A 17,050-nucleotide genomic window follows, 5' to 3' on the forward strand; every position below is an offset into this window, starting at 1 on the left:
ACTTGCCTGAAGTCCACTACACCCCCTAACAACTGCTCCAGGGACCTGCATACTGCTGCCAGGGAGGTGGGTATGACATTTGATGGTGAAAATAAAAAGTTGTGAAACATCATTTTTTTGTGGTGGGAGGGGGTTAGTGACCACTGTGGGAGTCAGGGGAGGTCATCCCCGATTCCCTCTGGTGGTAATGTGGTCATTTAGGGCACTTTTTGGGGCCTTATTCGTGAAAAAACAGGGTCCAGGAAAAGTGCCCTAAATTCTAGCTACAAACGCATACTTTTTTTCCATTATCGGCGAAAGGCGCCCATCTCTGTTCGGGTAATAACCATGCCCCAGTCCCGCCTTCACCACGCCTCTGACACGCCCCCGTCAACTTTGTACGCTTCCGCGATGGAGTGCAGTTGAAAACGTCCAAGTTCGGCTTTCGATTATACCGCGTTATTCTTTTTTGTGAGATAAACGTCCATCTCCCAATTTAGGTCGGAACTTGGGCGTTTTTCTCGTTCGATTATAAGCAGGAGTGTCACCTTAAGTCTATATATGGCGCTCAAAATTGTGTGCATTGTTTGTTCAGAAAAGGAAACAGATGAAACCTCCCCAGGGCTTTACATATAAATTTAAATGCCATTTTCCTACTTACTTACAGGTTATTCAATTGTTAATCCTGATGTTATGTTCAAGATACAAAAGGAAGACGAGAAATATTTCACTCCACATTTTGAGTGGGAGGGAAAAGAAAACCCAGATGATCCCATGAAAGTCTCCATACATTTAGAGACTTAAAATCCATGTTTTTTTTCATTGAACGTCATATCAAAAATTTCCCTCCACATCTCAATTTAAAAACAAATATGTTTATTAACAAAAAGAAGAAAGTAACTAGTTTAAAAAATAGTGAAACTCAAATGAATATAACCAATTTTGACAATTGATTCCACAGTCTAGTTTTACCTGTAGATGGTGATTTAAAAAATACTGTAAAAGCGAAGTAATGCAAGATTAATTTTATACACAAAAATGTAATTTTCCCAAATCTGCTGAGTGAAACTAACAGCATATTTTTCTCTCCTCAAAAGTAGGTTTAGTCTTGTTTGTGGCATGTGTTCAGTTTACCACTGCTAATGCCTGAATATGCTTAGCTGCCACGGGATTAGAAAAATTTTATACCGTTCTCCATAATCCTATATTAGTTTTGCAAAGCTCGTAGAAAAGCCAACTGAGCAGTTTCATCAAGTTCTAAAAGTAGGACATATATATACAAATTTTTGAATCAAGCAGTTTTGCAAGTTTATAGTGCTGTCTGTTTTAGATTGTGATAGACGGATTCAGTTCACCAAACATGAAACAGAACATTAATTCAGCTTTGTCACATGGAATCAAAAGCATGAAAGACAAAATTGCTGTGTTCTGGAGCATGCTGAATGCAGCACTTTCAATGATAAATGGTTTATGAAATTAGTCATGAGAAGAGAACAGTAAGGATAAACAAAAACAGGTTTAGGAAAAGAAAATAGATTCTTGAATTTATCTAAATTCAAGGTCCAATAAAAAAAAAAAAATAAGGAAAGGTGTCTAAGAATATGTTTTTATTGAAAGCAAATTGTTAAGAATAGAAAACATAGGGGCTCTTATGCTAAAATACATTAACCTCCCTGTTTACTAAGCTGCACTAGCGGCTGCCATGCACTAATGCCAACACAGCCCATTCATTTTGAAAGGGCTGTGTCAGCATTGCTGCGCGGAATGCCGTTAGCACGGCTTAGTAAACTGGAGAGTAAGTTTTGGGCTTAATGTGCTATAACAAAGAATTGTAATGCATAGCAAGCCCAAAACAAATGCTGCTTGAAGAAGGGATATTCCAACTTTTTTTTCAGGTCATACATTAACATTTAGATTAATGTGTGGTACCTGCACCAGGATAATGCGGAAGCAGTTAGGAGGCAGTAAGTGGACCCATCTTATCTCTGCATTAGCCAGTTAACATGGTAAGTGTAAAGTACTAGCTGGCTAATACTTCCATGTCCACTCTGTGCCCATACCATATCCCCTGACAGAAAAGTTCTAAAAAATTCAATAGCGCTCATTTTATTGTGTAGAACCAGGCATACTACCACAAAACCCCTTAATGCAGTCACATGATAGCCTGTTTCCATGCGATTACTGCATTATGGACTGAACTCTATGGCACTTTAAAAAATCAGCGCCAAAAAATAGCGCTAAACACTACTCGATAATTACATTTAAAGTTAGGTGCCTTTTATAGAATAGCACTTAGCTCTGAGAACCGCAACTACATTTAGATGTGACCATTTACACTAATGAAACTCTGGTGTAAATCCCCGCTCCTAAATTAGGCATGGATCCCTATTATTAAAGGAACACCCCTGATCCACCCATGATACGCCCATGACCGTGCTCCCTTTTAGGACCTATGCATAAAATTTATGCATGGATCCTGCACCTAAATTTACATGTATAAATTTAATTAATTCCACTAATAAGTGCTTTTTAAGATCTCAATTATCAGCACTAATTGGCTCATTATTCAATTAAATTGTGTGCACAAATTGTGTGCACACAATTTTTAGCACTTTTTAAAGAATTTAGGGGTAAATGCTTAATGCCTTTTAGTGGAGGACCCTATAGTACCTATGAAAAATAGCTCTTAACTCTGCAAATATGATACCCTAAAAAAGAAGTGAACATGTTATAATTTTATTTTATTTCCATTTGCTATACTGCTTAACTACGCATACAAATAAGTGGTTTACAAAATCTCAGAATCTGCACAAAAATACACTAAACAAAATCGGAAAAGGAACTACAATTCAAATAGGATGGGGGATGCAGGCTAAAAAGGAACAAACACACAACTAATCACAATCAAAGGGAGGAAATGAAAAGGGAAAAACTAAGGAGAAGAAAATAATAATAGGAAAACAGGAATCCAGGGACATGGACAAGGATGGGGACAGGTACAAGGGCAAGAGGTCCACCAATCACTAAACATCGAACACCTGTTTGAAGAGCCATGTTTTTATTGTCATTGTAAATCTCAGAAGAGATAATTCACTATGAATATCCAAAGGAAGAGAATTCCAGATAGGACCATCCACTTGCCAATAAGAGAACGAAAGAGCTATGCAGGAGAATAAGGTATAGTGAGGGAAGACAGATAGGGTATCAGACCAAGATGAAAAGCTTTAAAAGCGAGAAATAAAACTTTGTATTGAATACAAAACTACAAAGGGAGACTGAATCATATTTTCTGGTGTGACAGACTAACCGAATGGCCATATTTTTAAGAAACTGAAGCTTCTTTAGAACTGTATATGGTAAATCAGCAAGAATAATGTTACAATAATCAAATTTGGAAAGGAGAAGGGACACTACCAAGCATGAAAGAATCATAATTGAAGAATGTCCGTTCAGTACATAACTATCATAATCTAAAGAAAGACTGCAGAAGAGAAGAAATATTGGGAACAAAAGATAGTTGTGAATCAAGGGTCACCACAAGCTAATGAAATGAAGAGACTGGACTGAACTTTGTACCTAAGAGGAGCAAATCAGAGGAAGGTTCAATGAGATGACATGTGATCCAACAAGCGATGGTTTTATCCGGATTGAGAACCATATGGTGTGAGTTTAACTAGTGAGCAATGACGTCCAAACAAGACTGAAGAGGAGAGATACAGGGAGAAGCCACATCAGTGTAGAACAAGAGAAGGATAGCATCAGCATAGATATAAAAAGACATAGAGAGAATCAAGGTATTGCAAGTAGGTCATGAAGAAGGAATGGGATCTAACTCACAAGTCGAAGACTTTGTATGGCCGATCATTTGGGTTACAGAGGTTTATTTATTTATTCATTTGTTTGTTTGTTTATTGAGCTTTATTAACCACCTTTATGAAGAGATTCACCCAAGGATAAGGAGAGAGACTGAAATCAGGACCAAGAAGAAAATTGGGAACACTGACAGAATGAGGTGAAGAAGAAAGATGAAGTAAGGAAGGAGACTGAGTGTGCATGGTTTGACATGAAGCTGACAAAGTGCAGGATAATGACAATGCATGTGTTCAAATAATTATTTAATATAATTTTATAGTAGAGAATATGAACCTGTGACAACTGCTTACTTGGAAGAATCAGACTCACCCACTGTGCTACTTATAGCTGTGCTTTGTTCACTGTGTTCTTGATTCCCTCTCCTCTGCTGACAGATTTTGGCGCTCCTTCCTGCTTCAGGGGCACATCATTGTTTTAAATCAATTTATGGAGGTTCCTTCTCATTTTATGGGGCAAGGCTGTGGTATATGCTGCCTTTGGATATGAAAAAAACTACCCTCTTACCTGTCTTTTAGGAAAGTTTTGAAAACTCATTCAGCTAGTGATCATCATTTTTATCTAATTAAGGGCCCCTTTTCCAAAGTGGTGGTAAGTCCAATGTGGGCTTACCATTCGCTAAAAAGGAAGAACCACCGGGCTACCACAGCAGCCTGGCAGTAGTTCCCATCCCCAGTGCGCCATCATATCTGCCACTACAAAAACATAATTATTTTTGTAGTGCCGGTGTGTAACTGGCAGTAATCAGACAGTGTTACGCGCCACGTGGCCATTTCTTTAAAAAAAGAAAGACCTAGCTTTTACCCACTGTGGTAAAAGGGGGTCTCAGCGTGTTTCAAAAACATCTGCAGATGCCAGCACAGGCCCCCTTTTGCCGCACCTTGGTAATTGGTGCCCAATGTTATCTTACTGTTACTATATGTTAATTTTGCCATTTATTCTATATCATAGAGTTTTTAGACATGATAATCGCTGTGAATTCATTGGAATATAGGCATTATATAAAACTCTAATAGAATAGAATGTGATATGATACAAATATTCCCCCTAAAAGACAGAGGAGTGGGGAAAGAAATAAAATGAGAAATGAAAAACAATCTGACAGAACACAGAAGAGACAAAATAATAATAATAATAATACAATTAAATTAAATGTATTATTTTTCCAAACCACAGTGTATCTTTCGGGCTATTTCTAGGTTCTTTTATTTTATTTGCTCTATTCTTTCTCTTATTGTGGGCGTTATTACAATTTTTTGTCAAAACTAGCTGTGTGTGTGTGTGCTGTTTAAGTATATGAATAGGAATTTCTCTGCAAGTGTTTGAGCTCTGAGTGCAGATGAAGTGAGCTGGAGGAGAAAAGTGTTGGATTGGAACAGAGAAAAAAAGAACTAAAACTGATTTTTGTTTGTGTGCTGTTTAAAAGTTTTGCGTTTAAGACTGTGGTAGAGAGAACAAATGCATGATTGCGTAAAACAAATTTGTGGATTAATTCCAGTTAAGCCACTAGGAAAACTGGTCTCCAAAGCTTAAGGTTGGACTTGCAGCATGTGTGTTCTGCATGGTCTGCTGGTATGCTAGTGCGGAAGACTGTATGATTTTGGAGAGACCAAGTTGCTATGGACAGTGTGACTACAGGATTCAATGAAGAGTGCCCTTCCTTAGGGAACTCAGTAAAAGAATAGAAAAACTATTTAAGGTTACACAATTATTATTTATTTTGTTAGTTAGAAAGCCACTGTTATCCCTGAATCCCAGCTAGGGCTGTTCCTGCTGTTAGTCAGGAAGGAAGTCTTTTTTGCTGTTTTTATATGAAGTGTGAGGCAGTAGGTTCCTGAATTGGAAGAGAAGAACCTGAGCTCCAACGTAGAAGCAAGGAGAAGAAAGAAGAAGCTTCATGAAAGACCAAAGATAAGTCTTCACTCCCATGCACAGCTAAAAAAAAGGACACTGAAAAAGTCACTGAGTTTAATCTGACTTACCTGTTCTAGAGACTGAATCTGGGTGTTCACACTTGAAAGACATAAATTCGTTCAAAACAGTCAATTCATTCTTGAGACAGACACTATAAAGGAAAGTTATAACTATAGAGTAAGAGAGAACAAATAAGATACTTTGGTTAATACTTATCTGATGGTTTCACTGTTGTTCTTCCTATACTATTGCACCTGTTAGAGAAATTTCTATTGTTAGTTTATGTTTAAATGTATGTTTATGCAACAAAAGAACCTAATGTGTTAAGAACACCACATTTTCTATAACCCAAATTGGATTTAAATAAACAACTAGTAACTAGTACTTACCATCTGTCTTGTTACTAGGTCTTAAAATCCTTTTAGTTTTCTTACCTCTCCATAGTTTAGGACTTTGGAGGCGAGGTTAGTTTAATTGTCTCTGAGCTCAGAGGTGAACTACAGGCTTGAGGTATTCGGCCAAGGGTAATAGTAGAGCTTGCAGGGCCTTCTGAGACAAGGAAGCCACATTATGTTGTTTGAAATTTATGATTATTTGAGGGATGGCATCTTATTATGGGCCTCTTTTACAAAGACGCACTAGTAATTATAAGTGCGGCAAATGAGAGGAAGCCCATTCAACTTCTATGGACTTCCTCTCATTTGCTGCACGGGAATCGCTAGCATGGCTTTGTAAAAGAATCCGTAAATGAATGAATTGCTTCAAGTAATCAATCATATACAGAAAGGCCTGTCAAGGAAACAACTTTGACTATATTTTCCAAATTCAAGAGGCACAAAGTCTTTAAAAGCCTTTACTTTCTCCTTTTCCTATCTAGAAGCTACAATTTGGAATGACATAATTTTTTGGAAGGCATTAAAAACTGCCTTATTTCAGAAATATATCAAGATCAAAAGGTAGAAAGTTTTATTAATTTTAATGATTGACATTGTTTGTTCTAACTAGGCTATTGCATGGATTCCAAGGTTATTTATCCTTGTTTCTTAGTTGTAATCCATATTGAACTCTTTAAGATATTTGTGGAATATAAGAGATGGCTTATTGTATTGTATTGTATTGTATTGTATTGTATTGTATATACTGTCTGGTTTTAATGTGGTACTCATTAGGACAGGTTCATACTAACAGTTACCGCTTGCAAAATCCCACAGTAACTGCTTAATACATTTTATTAAACTGGTCCCCGTAGATTACTGCAGGGCACTGTGTACTGGTCTACCTCAGGACTATAGGCATAGCTAGAACCAAATGTGCACCAACACCATCTCTCCCCAGGTTGTGGAGACTGGGGGGGAGGGGGGGAAGGGGAGGATGAGAAAAAAATCCCTTCAAAATGCCAGTAAACAAACTCTGCAAAAAGTAAACACATTCTATACCTATATAAAAACCAGACATAATAATACATTTAGAAATTTAAATACAAGATATCAGATTTACAAAGCTGACATATTATACTTTATAAAGTTAAAAATATATATATTTATTCTACCTTTTTAGGCTGAGCATTGCTTTGGTCCCAGTGTCTCTTTTCTGCTTCTCTGTTTGCTTTTAACTCTCTTCCCAGGGTCTCTTGTCCTTTTGAAATTTCTTCTGTCCAACATCCTCTTTTCCTCTGTATCCCTATCCATCTTGTCTAGCATCTCCCCTCTGTGTCCCTGTCTCTATCCTCTTCAACCCCACGTGCAGTGTCTGCCCTCTCAGGACTCCTATCCTGCTTCTATATTCAGAATCTTCCCTATTTTACTCTGTCCAGCATTCCACTCTATATCCCTATCCCTCCCCATGTGTCTAGTATTGCACCTCTGTTTCCCTCACCCTATGCTCCCTCCATGTCCAGCATCTCTTCTCTGTGTCTTTGTCTTTCCCCATGTTGAGCTTCTCTGCACTCTTTTCCTTCCTTCTGTTTGTCACACTCCTGTTGTCCAGTCTATCTCTCTCTTGGTTCAATGTCCCCATATTTTCTCATTTCCTTCTGCTAACCCCTCCCCCTGGTCCAGTGTATTTCCCCTTCTGTTTTCCTCTCCCCAGGTCCAGTATATCTCCTCCTCTACTCCAGGGGCGTAGCTACTCAGGCCCACCCAGTCAGCACTCGGAAAATCGGGCATTAAAAAAAATCTGTTTCGCTTTCGCAGGCAGCGCTTCACGTCTGCCCTGCGTGCACTGCATTGGAAAAGAAGGAAATCGCCTCATCGTCTTCGGGCCTCGGAGGGCAGGACACAGTGAGGGAAGGCCCGAAGACGAAGAGGCGATTTCCGCTTTGCATCTGCTCCGTCTGTTCCTCCGCTGCAATGGTCCTTGCCTTGGCGCTCTGGGTGGCTACCTGGCAGTCCGAGGGCTCATTAGATAGATCAGCTGGCACTTCTCGGCGAGCTGTGTGAGCCACTTCCCCAGGCTGGAACCCATAGGCGTAGACTGGGGGGGGCGAGGGGGGGCAATGCCCCCCCAAACGACGATGAGGCGCCGCCGCGCCATTAGTTTAAAAAAAAAAAAAAAAAAAACACATGCACGCACGCGCTCCTCTCCGTCCGCTTGGCTTCCCTGCTCTCCAGGGTTGCCAGGTGGAAAATTTTTTTCCAGCCTAAAGGAGCCCAAAATCCAGCCCAAAACCCGCCCAAACTCAAACCCCGCCCCTGACACCCCCGCCCCCGCGTCATCACCCCCGCCCCCGCCGTCATCAACCCCGCCCCCGCCGTCATCGGCCCCGCCTCCCCCGTCATCGGCCCCGCCTCCCCGTCACTAACCCCGCCTCCCACGTCACTAACCCCGCCTCCCACGTCACTAACCCCGCCCAGAAACGTCATTAACCCCGCCCACCGCGGCCGAAAAAAGCCGGCGAAAAAACCGCCCCGAAGCCAAAAAGGAGCCCAAAAAACCGCAACCCGCCGCGGGCAAAAATTTCCCGCGGCGGGTCGCGGAAAACCGCCCAATTGGGCGGTAAAACCGCCCACCTGGCAACACTGCTGCTCTCTGTCTGCGTCCCGCCTTCCTCTGACGTCAGAGGAAGGCGGGACGCAGACAGAGAGGGCAGGGAAGCCAAGCGGAGTAGCGGACGGAGAGGAGCGTGTCCGTCTACCCCTCTCTCTTCCTCCCTCCCTCCCTCCGTCGCAGGCAGCAGTCTTTTCCAGCGTTCCTGGCAGCGGTAGCGTTGTACACGCTGCCTTTGGCTCTGCCCCGAAGCCTTCTCTTCAAGTTCCTGTTCCCGCATAGGTGGGAACAGGAACTTGAAGAGAAGACTTCCGGGGCAGACCGAAGGCAGCGTGTACATCGCTACCGCTGCCAGGAACGCTGAAAAAGCTGAAGACTGTTGCCTGCACCGGAGGGAGGGAGGGAGGAAGAGAGGGGGTAAACGGAGTCACCATCTTGGACCTCGCGGGGGGGGGGAGCAGAGGGAAGATGGATGGGACTGGGAGGGGTGGGGAGCAGACTAGCAGAGGGAAGGAGCAACAGATAGATGGGACTGGGAGGGGTGGGGAGCAGAGGGAAGGAGCAACAGATGGATGGGACTGGGAGGGGTGGGAAGCAGAGGGAAGGAGCAGGAGATGGATGGGACTGGGAGGGGTGGGAAGCAGAGGGAAGGAGCAGGAGATGGATGGGACTGCGAGGGGTGGGGAGCAGAAGGAAGGAGCAAGAGATGGATGGGACTGCGAGGGGTGGGGAGCAGAGGGAAGCCTACTGGAAAGAAGACACTGAATAAAACAGAAGACACTGGGACCAAAGCGAATAGAAAAACTAAATGATCAGACAACAAAGGTAGATAAAAGTATTTTATTCATAATTTATTAATTGAAATGTGTCAGCTTTTTGAAATGTGATCTGTGATATTTTGCCTGTAAATTCAATTCCTTCCTCCACATTAGCATATTCATTTGCATATGTATATATGCAAATGATATGCTAATATGCTCCGCCCATTCTTTGCCCCCCCAAATGAAACAGTCAAACTACGCCTATGCTGGAACCTTATAGAAGAAATGATTTGCGGTAGGAGCAGCGTATGGCATCCCCTGGTGCAGAAGGCGCTCCGGGGGGAGGAAGGGAAACGCTAGACCCAGAGGTGAACGTGGGGCAGTGGTGAATTCCAGCCATTGGCCGCAGACAGAGATGAGATTTTGGCAGGTTTCCCTCCAGGCCAGGCAGAGAAGGGGGTGGAGTCTGCCCTGCGTGCATTGCAAAAGAAGAAATCGCCTCGTCGTCTTCGGGCCTTCTCTTACTGTGTCCCACTCTGGCGGGACACAGTGAGGGAAGGCCCGAAGGGGGCTGCTCCTTTCCTTATCTTGAGCAGAGGGGTTGGAGGAGGTTTGCATCACGATGGGGACTGGCTTCAACTTTCCTGAGAAGCAGCTGGTGAGCACCATGGCTGATTCAATGAACTGGGGCTTTCTTTGATCTCTTAATTTTTTTTTTATTTTTGCTCCTGTTAAGTGTGGCCAGAAAATACATGAGCCTGGGAAGGGAAGGGATGAGATAGTGTTTTTCTGTTTGGCTTTTGCAGGAGGTGGCTGTGCCTTGTCACATGGGTAGATAGTTGAATGATGTGTATGTGTGTTGTTGTTTTTTTTTTAATTAGGATTTTTATTTTATGTTGTTCATGTCCACAAAAAAGGGGCCTGCAAAGCCCAGGGCTATCCTGCAGAGGCAGCTTCCTGCTGGGGTGGGATGAGAAGGTGGGTAGGGCAATCCATGGCTTTTTGTCAAAGGGGGGGTTGAGAAATGGAAGGAAGGAAGGATCGGGGTGGAGTGGAAACTAGCCTGGATGAACAGGTTTTTAACATGGAGGTTTCAAAATAACCAACAGGACAATTAAAAGGGGAAAGGGGCGGCCATTGATTCATGTGGTTTTCTGGGTTTTGTTATTTGGATGCATCTCTGTAAAACGGGGCTTAGCTTCGGTTATGTGTTTTGTATGCGTGTAAATATTTAATGCACAATATTTTATTTAACATTGTTACTTTGTTCTGTTGCATTTTTGGAGCTGGGGGCAATGGTAGTTGTATGATTAGAAACACTTGGGAGAGATGAATTGATGTTCTAGTGCTCACTGTAGTGATTAAGATGCTTTCCTTTTCCTTGTGTGACTTATAAAAATGACTGCTTATGGTATGGTAGAATCAGTGGCGTTCCTGGCCTGGATGGCACCCGGGGCCGATCGCCGAAGCGCCCCCCCCCCCCCCCGGGTGCAGCACGCCCCCCTCCCCGTGAAATCACACCTCCCCCCCCGGTGAAATGACACCCCCCCGGGTGCACGCCACTGGGGGGGGGGGGGGTGGCAAGGCGCACGCCTGCTCCGAGTTTGCTAACGTCGCTCGTTTGCTGCAGCTCCTTCTGCCCCGGAACAGGAAGTAACCTGTTCCAGGGCAGAAGGAGCTGCAGCGAACGAGCGAAGTTAGCGAACTCAGAGCAGGCGCGTGCCGCAGCACCGCCCGGGGCGGACCGCCCCCACTGCCCCCCCTTGGTACGCCACTGGGTAGAATTGCTCTATAGGTCCTCAGTGTTTTGTATTCTCGGTATGGTGGTTTTAAGGTTTGCAAGAAGAAAAAAGAGAAGAGTGGGGAAAGATAGGCTCTTTCCAATCAATAAGGGAGACGTATATTTGAAAAAGGTATTATGTTTATTATAACAGGTTCCGAATATGTATGTGGTTTATGTTGCCGTAGGACAGCTGTTGGGAAGACTGTTTATTAAAATTAATTTTGGATCCCCCCCCCCAAAAAAAAAAAAACTACTCACACCTATATATACATAGTGCCCACCCATATTAGCTCTGGGCCCACCCAAAATGTCAGGTCTGGCTACGCCACTGCTCTACCCCCCTCCTTTTTTCTTCAGGTATTTCTCTCTCTCTCTCTCTCTCTCTCTCTCTCTCTCTCTCTCTCTCTCTCTCTCTCTCTTTCTTTCTCTCCCTTCTGCTTCCTACCCCAGGTCCTGAATCTATTTCCCTCTTTCCCCTTCCCTGTATAGATCTGACATCTTTCTGTAGATCAATTCCCTTTGCTAGTCCTCCAAATGCAGAGAAGAACAGTGGCAAAGACAATGATAAAAAGAGCTACATCTGACTGGCCCCACATACAAGAAATCATAAAGGTGGGACACCACACAGGAAAAGCATTGAAGCCTTAATGGGGCCAGTCAGAGGCAACATGAGATGTCAGACCTTCAGGAGGGGCATAGAAAGGGGAAGTTGCTGGAACTGCAGGGGGGAGGGTTCAGTGTCAGGCATTTTGCCAGGCTCACTCAATGGTTGATAAGGAAGTTTAAAGAAGCTACAGGGAGCTGAGAACTTGGTGGCAAGATTTCTTACCAGTATTGTCTATGGAGTTCATATTACTACTGATTTATACACCTCCTTTGACTTACAGCTAATTACTACTGCCAATTTAAACTATTTCTAATGGTGTTTAAAGTAAAATATTCATAAGGTCTTAAGTACTTAGAGAAATGTCTATCATGGCTATTATTAGTCCTTGCAGTTATCCAGGCATGATTGACCAAGATGTAAGACAGAAATGTGCATTATTAGTGTGATTTGGTTTCTTTGTGAGCCTTAAAAATTTAATATGCATTAAATGATTTAAAGTGCACCAATCAATTTAGCACATATTAATTTGTAGGAACAATACAGGCATTACACTGAAGCACTATTCTACAATATGAATCTGACTTTCTACAGACTTTGGTCATGTCAGTTTCCATGCAGAGGCTTGTTCTTGCAATAGGCCTCAAGTACATTGCTGACACATCAAGGTTAACAGAGGCAACACAATCTGTTCACAACAATTTTATTTTACTGTGCTGGGGACCTTCAAGGACAAGAAGAAATCATCTACAGTGTCAGGAGCTGGGTCCTTGAGCCCTTGAAGCCACAATATTGGAAAGCTCTGGACTTTGTTATTCCAGTCAGCATGGCACCAAAACCAGAGGAATGGGTATAAGATCCCCTTCCATGAATTAATGGCATACTGATTGTAATCTTGGGCAGTTCATGCAAGAGCTGCTATCAGCTGGTTCGAGCCTCAGCCACATGATGAAGACTTGTTAAAAGATATGTGGCCCCCAGGCTGCCTGAAAGCTCAACTGCTTGGATAGAGCTGCCATCTGTACTATCTGCTGACCTATTTGGGGTTCCTGCTGTTGCCTTCCCAAGAGGAGCAACACACTTGCAATCCCAGCTGTGATTCCTCTGCCTACAGTCCCTGACATCCTACAAATCCAGTGTTCGTGAGTGGTATTATATGTCAGGTTAAACTGCTTCTCTCTTAGTGCTTAGTGTTTAGTGCTTGGGGAGTTGAGTGTCCTATAAGTTTTGGAGTAGGGGTAGTGTGCATTCTCTTTATTCCACTTTGCCCAGTTTTTAAAACTCAGTACTTTATCATCAATGTGGGTGATTCTGCTTAATTATTATCTCTAATTGCATTTGCTACAAATGGACTCGATCTGCAGCCCCTCCTTACCTCTCAACCCTCATCTCCCCCTACGTTCCTACCCATAACCCACTCTCAAGACAAATCCCTCTTTTCAGTACCCTGCTCCACCACCGCCAACTCCAGGCTCCGCCCTTTCTGCCTCGCCTCACCCCATGCGTGGAACAAACTCCCTGAGCCCATACGCCAGGCCCCCTCCCTGCCCATCTTCAAATCATTGCTCAAAACCCACCTCTTCAATGTCGCCTTCGCCACCTAACCACTACACCTCTACTCAAGAAATCTAGACTGCCCCAACTTGACATTTCGTCCTTTAGATTGTAAGCTCCTTTGAGCAGGGACCGTCCTTCCTTGTTAATTTGTACAGTGCTGTGCAACCCTAGTAGCGCTCTAGAAATGTTAAGTAGTAGTAGTACTAATAAAACAAGCTTTCCTATTTTTCTAATACCAAAGCCTTGTGTCATTTCCTCTGTGTTTATAATTTGGACTGTTCTGAATTTGGATTGCATGAGTGAGAAGTTTGTTATCAAATCCCAGAGTGCTAAATTACCATTATTTGTCAAATTTGTTCTTCCCTCTCTTTGCCGGTCTTCTAACAAGGCCTGGTGATTGTGTTTAGTCCTCACAAATTCAGTTAGTGGACACTAAATCAGTTTAGTGTATACTAAAAATTCCCTATTAAACAACAAAAAGAAAAGCCTGAAAATCAGGAAGAAATTTGTGACAAAAATGAATACTAAGGGGTCCTTTTACTAAGCCACGGAAAAAGTGGCCTACAGCAGTGCGAGCACATCTTTTGGGCATGCGCTGGGCCAGTATTTACTGTGTCCTGGAAAAAGGGCCTTTTTTAAGGGGCCAGAAAATGGACATGTGGTAAAATAAAAACCAGTGCACATCCATTTTGGCCTGAGACCTTACTGCCACCCATTGACTTAGCAGTAAGAACTCACGCACATTCAGTGTGTGTCTAATGCTGTTTACCGCTGGGTAAGCTCCACATGGTAGAAAATAGAAAATATTTTCTACCTCGTGTTTTCAGTTCATGCCAAATTCAGAATACCGCCCAGGGCACGTGGTAGCCGGGTAGTAATTCTGATTTGAAACACCCTGGACACGTTTAGGCGCTTAAACGCCTTTATAAAAGGGGCCCTAAATTAATTCTTCTTGGTTGTGTATGTCCCTAATATGAGATAATTTTTATTTTTCAGTAATTGCCCTACATATACAGAATACACTTAGGAACTGTAGATTAGAGAATAATTTAACTGAATGCCATATTGCCCTTTAGACCTGATTATTATTAAGACATGCCGTCAACAATAACAATAGACATACTAAATTATATTGACTTTCCCAGTGACTGCATATTTCTATGAAGTTTATATCCATAGACAGTGCTTGTAATTAAATATTATATTACTAGGTTTGCAAATCTATTGTTTCTTTTGTTTCATTTTTCATTTTAATTACTTATTAGATACTGTTTATGCATTTATATTGGAAATTATTGAATGATACACATCAGTCTGTCCTAAATTAAATTATAAAGGTAATAAAATGAAATGAAAGCACTATTCCCAGGCTTCTATATTTTGAGCCAAGTTTTCCGTTCAGAAATTACATTTTCCTTAACAATGCAAAATCAGCACTGATAATTGGACATTAACAGTCAATTATCAGCATTAATTAGCATTAATTCGAATTTATATGAACTACTTGTTAAACATATTCCGTAATGTGGTGCGCATAAATTCTAATTACATAGTTGAAAAGGGGGCATGGCCATGGGCGGGTCATGGGTGTAACTAAAATCTATGCATTTTGTTATAGAATACATCTGCTCTGTGCCTAATTTAGGCATCAAATTTTATGCCAGGTTTTACTTGGCGTAATTGGCCGCAACTATATTTAGTTGCTTGGACCAGTGCTCGGCGTTTTCTATAAACAGCGTGGAAATTTAGGCTTATTCTATAAAGTATGCCTAAATTAAGACATACTTCATAGGGCATGCTTAAACAAATTTCATTTTGGCGTTGAATTTTTAAGCGTGATATATAGAATCTAGTCTGTAAAGAGGCCCTCCATTTCCTCTCCAGGGTTGTAACCGGAAGTCTTCAGTGCACAGGGTTCCAGTGCCGTACCACACTTTAATCAAGACTGCATTCAAAAAAAGTTTTAATTCGGGCTCAGTTCCCCTAAGTACAATCAAAACCCAGTTTCAAAACTCAGGGTCCATTCAGTTCCAAAAACTCAAGTAAAGTTCAGTTCAAACATGAAAAAAAAAAACAATGATCAAATCACCTTTCCTTCTTCAGACACTTCAGGGGCCCTGTAACCAGCAGGACTGGCAGTTCACCTCCCACTTCACAGTAACAAACTCCTCTGGCCTCCCACAACTGCCCTTAAGTGTTGGAAAGGTTTGCTTTTGAATCTTCCCATTCCATGTTAGCTTGCTCCTCTAAACAAGGAAGTTCTGGAGGCAGGTCCTTTCCCTCCTCCACATACTCCATAGATTTGTTTAGCTCTGAGCAGACATTCTCCCCTCCCGGACTTCTGAGAGCTTTCAGGAGATCTGCCCTCTCCTCCTCACAGCTGGGAGGAATTACATATTGATTTTGCAACCATGGAAATTGGGTTTCTTGACTGCTGCTTCCTCTGCTGGTAGCTGGAGTAACTTGCCCCCTTTTCCTGGAGTTATTCCCATTCCTGCTAATGTTAGCAGTCCCTTCCATGTTTTTGGGTCCACCCCTCTTTTTCAGTCTCATAAGGGATTCTGGGTATGGTAGTTCTGGGGTTGGCTGCTTCTGTCTATAGTCACGTTTAACTGCCTTATCACAAGTCCTATTTGTATATGGAGTCTTCTACTAACAATTAATTTGAACTATCTGCAGCAGGGCCCATAGGAATAAAATGGAACCTGCTACAGATAACTCAAGCTAACCTTTAGTAAAACATCCCCATCGAATCCATATGAAATTGCTGTTCACACATTTGTCTCTGTGTTTTTTTTAAATTATTGTTCATGTCTTCTTGTTGATGAGATTCAGTATTCCTTTTTCCTGCTTGTAAAACCAAACAAACTGAAAAATGCATGCTTACAATGTGACACAATCGAGCATTTCTGTTTCTCCCCTCCTATAAGGTGGTCAAGTGTCTTTGTAAAATTTTAACATGCTATATTGACAAATCTTTTTACCCACCTACTTATTTGCATCTAAAAAAATTTTAATAGACTGATTAGCATGACCTTTTTTTGTGGCTGCTTTTTTAGCTAAAAATCATAATGACAACTTTTTTCAGGTATATCAGAAGCAGAAAGCCTGTGCAGGAATCTGTGGGACTGTTAGATCATGAAGGAGCAAAAGGGGCACACAGGGAGGACAAGGCTATAGTGCAGAAACTGAATGAATTCTTTGTTTCGGGCTTTATGGAAGAAGATGTAAGAGATCTGCCTGTACCAGAAATGGTTTTCTAGGGTGATGAAGCGGAAGAACTGAAAGAAATCTTGGTGAACCTGAAAGATGTACTGAGCCAAACTGACAAATTAAAGAGTAGTAAATCACCTGGACTGTATGGTATAAATCCAAGGATACTCAAAGAACTCAAGCATGAAATTGCTGATCTGCTGTTAGTAATATGTAACCTGTCGTTAAAATCATCTGTTGTACCTAAAGATTGGAGGGTGGCCAATGTGATGCCAATTTTGTAAAAGGGTTCCAGGGGTGATCCAGAAAATTACAGACTGTTAAGCCTAAGCTCAGTGCTAGACAAAATAGTGGAAACTATTATAAAGAATAAAATTACAGAAC

This window comes from Microcaecilia unicolor, chromosome 6 (assembly GCF_901765095.1).
Source record: "Microcaecilia unicolor chromosome 6, aMicUni1.1, whole genome shotgun sequence".
In the NCBI taxonomy this organism is placed as follows: domain Eukaryota; kingdom Metazoa; phylum Chordata; class Amphibia; order Gymnophiona; family Siphonopidae; genus Microcaecilia; species Microcaecilia unicolor.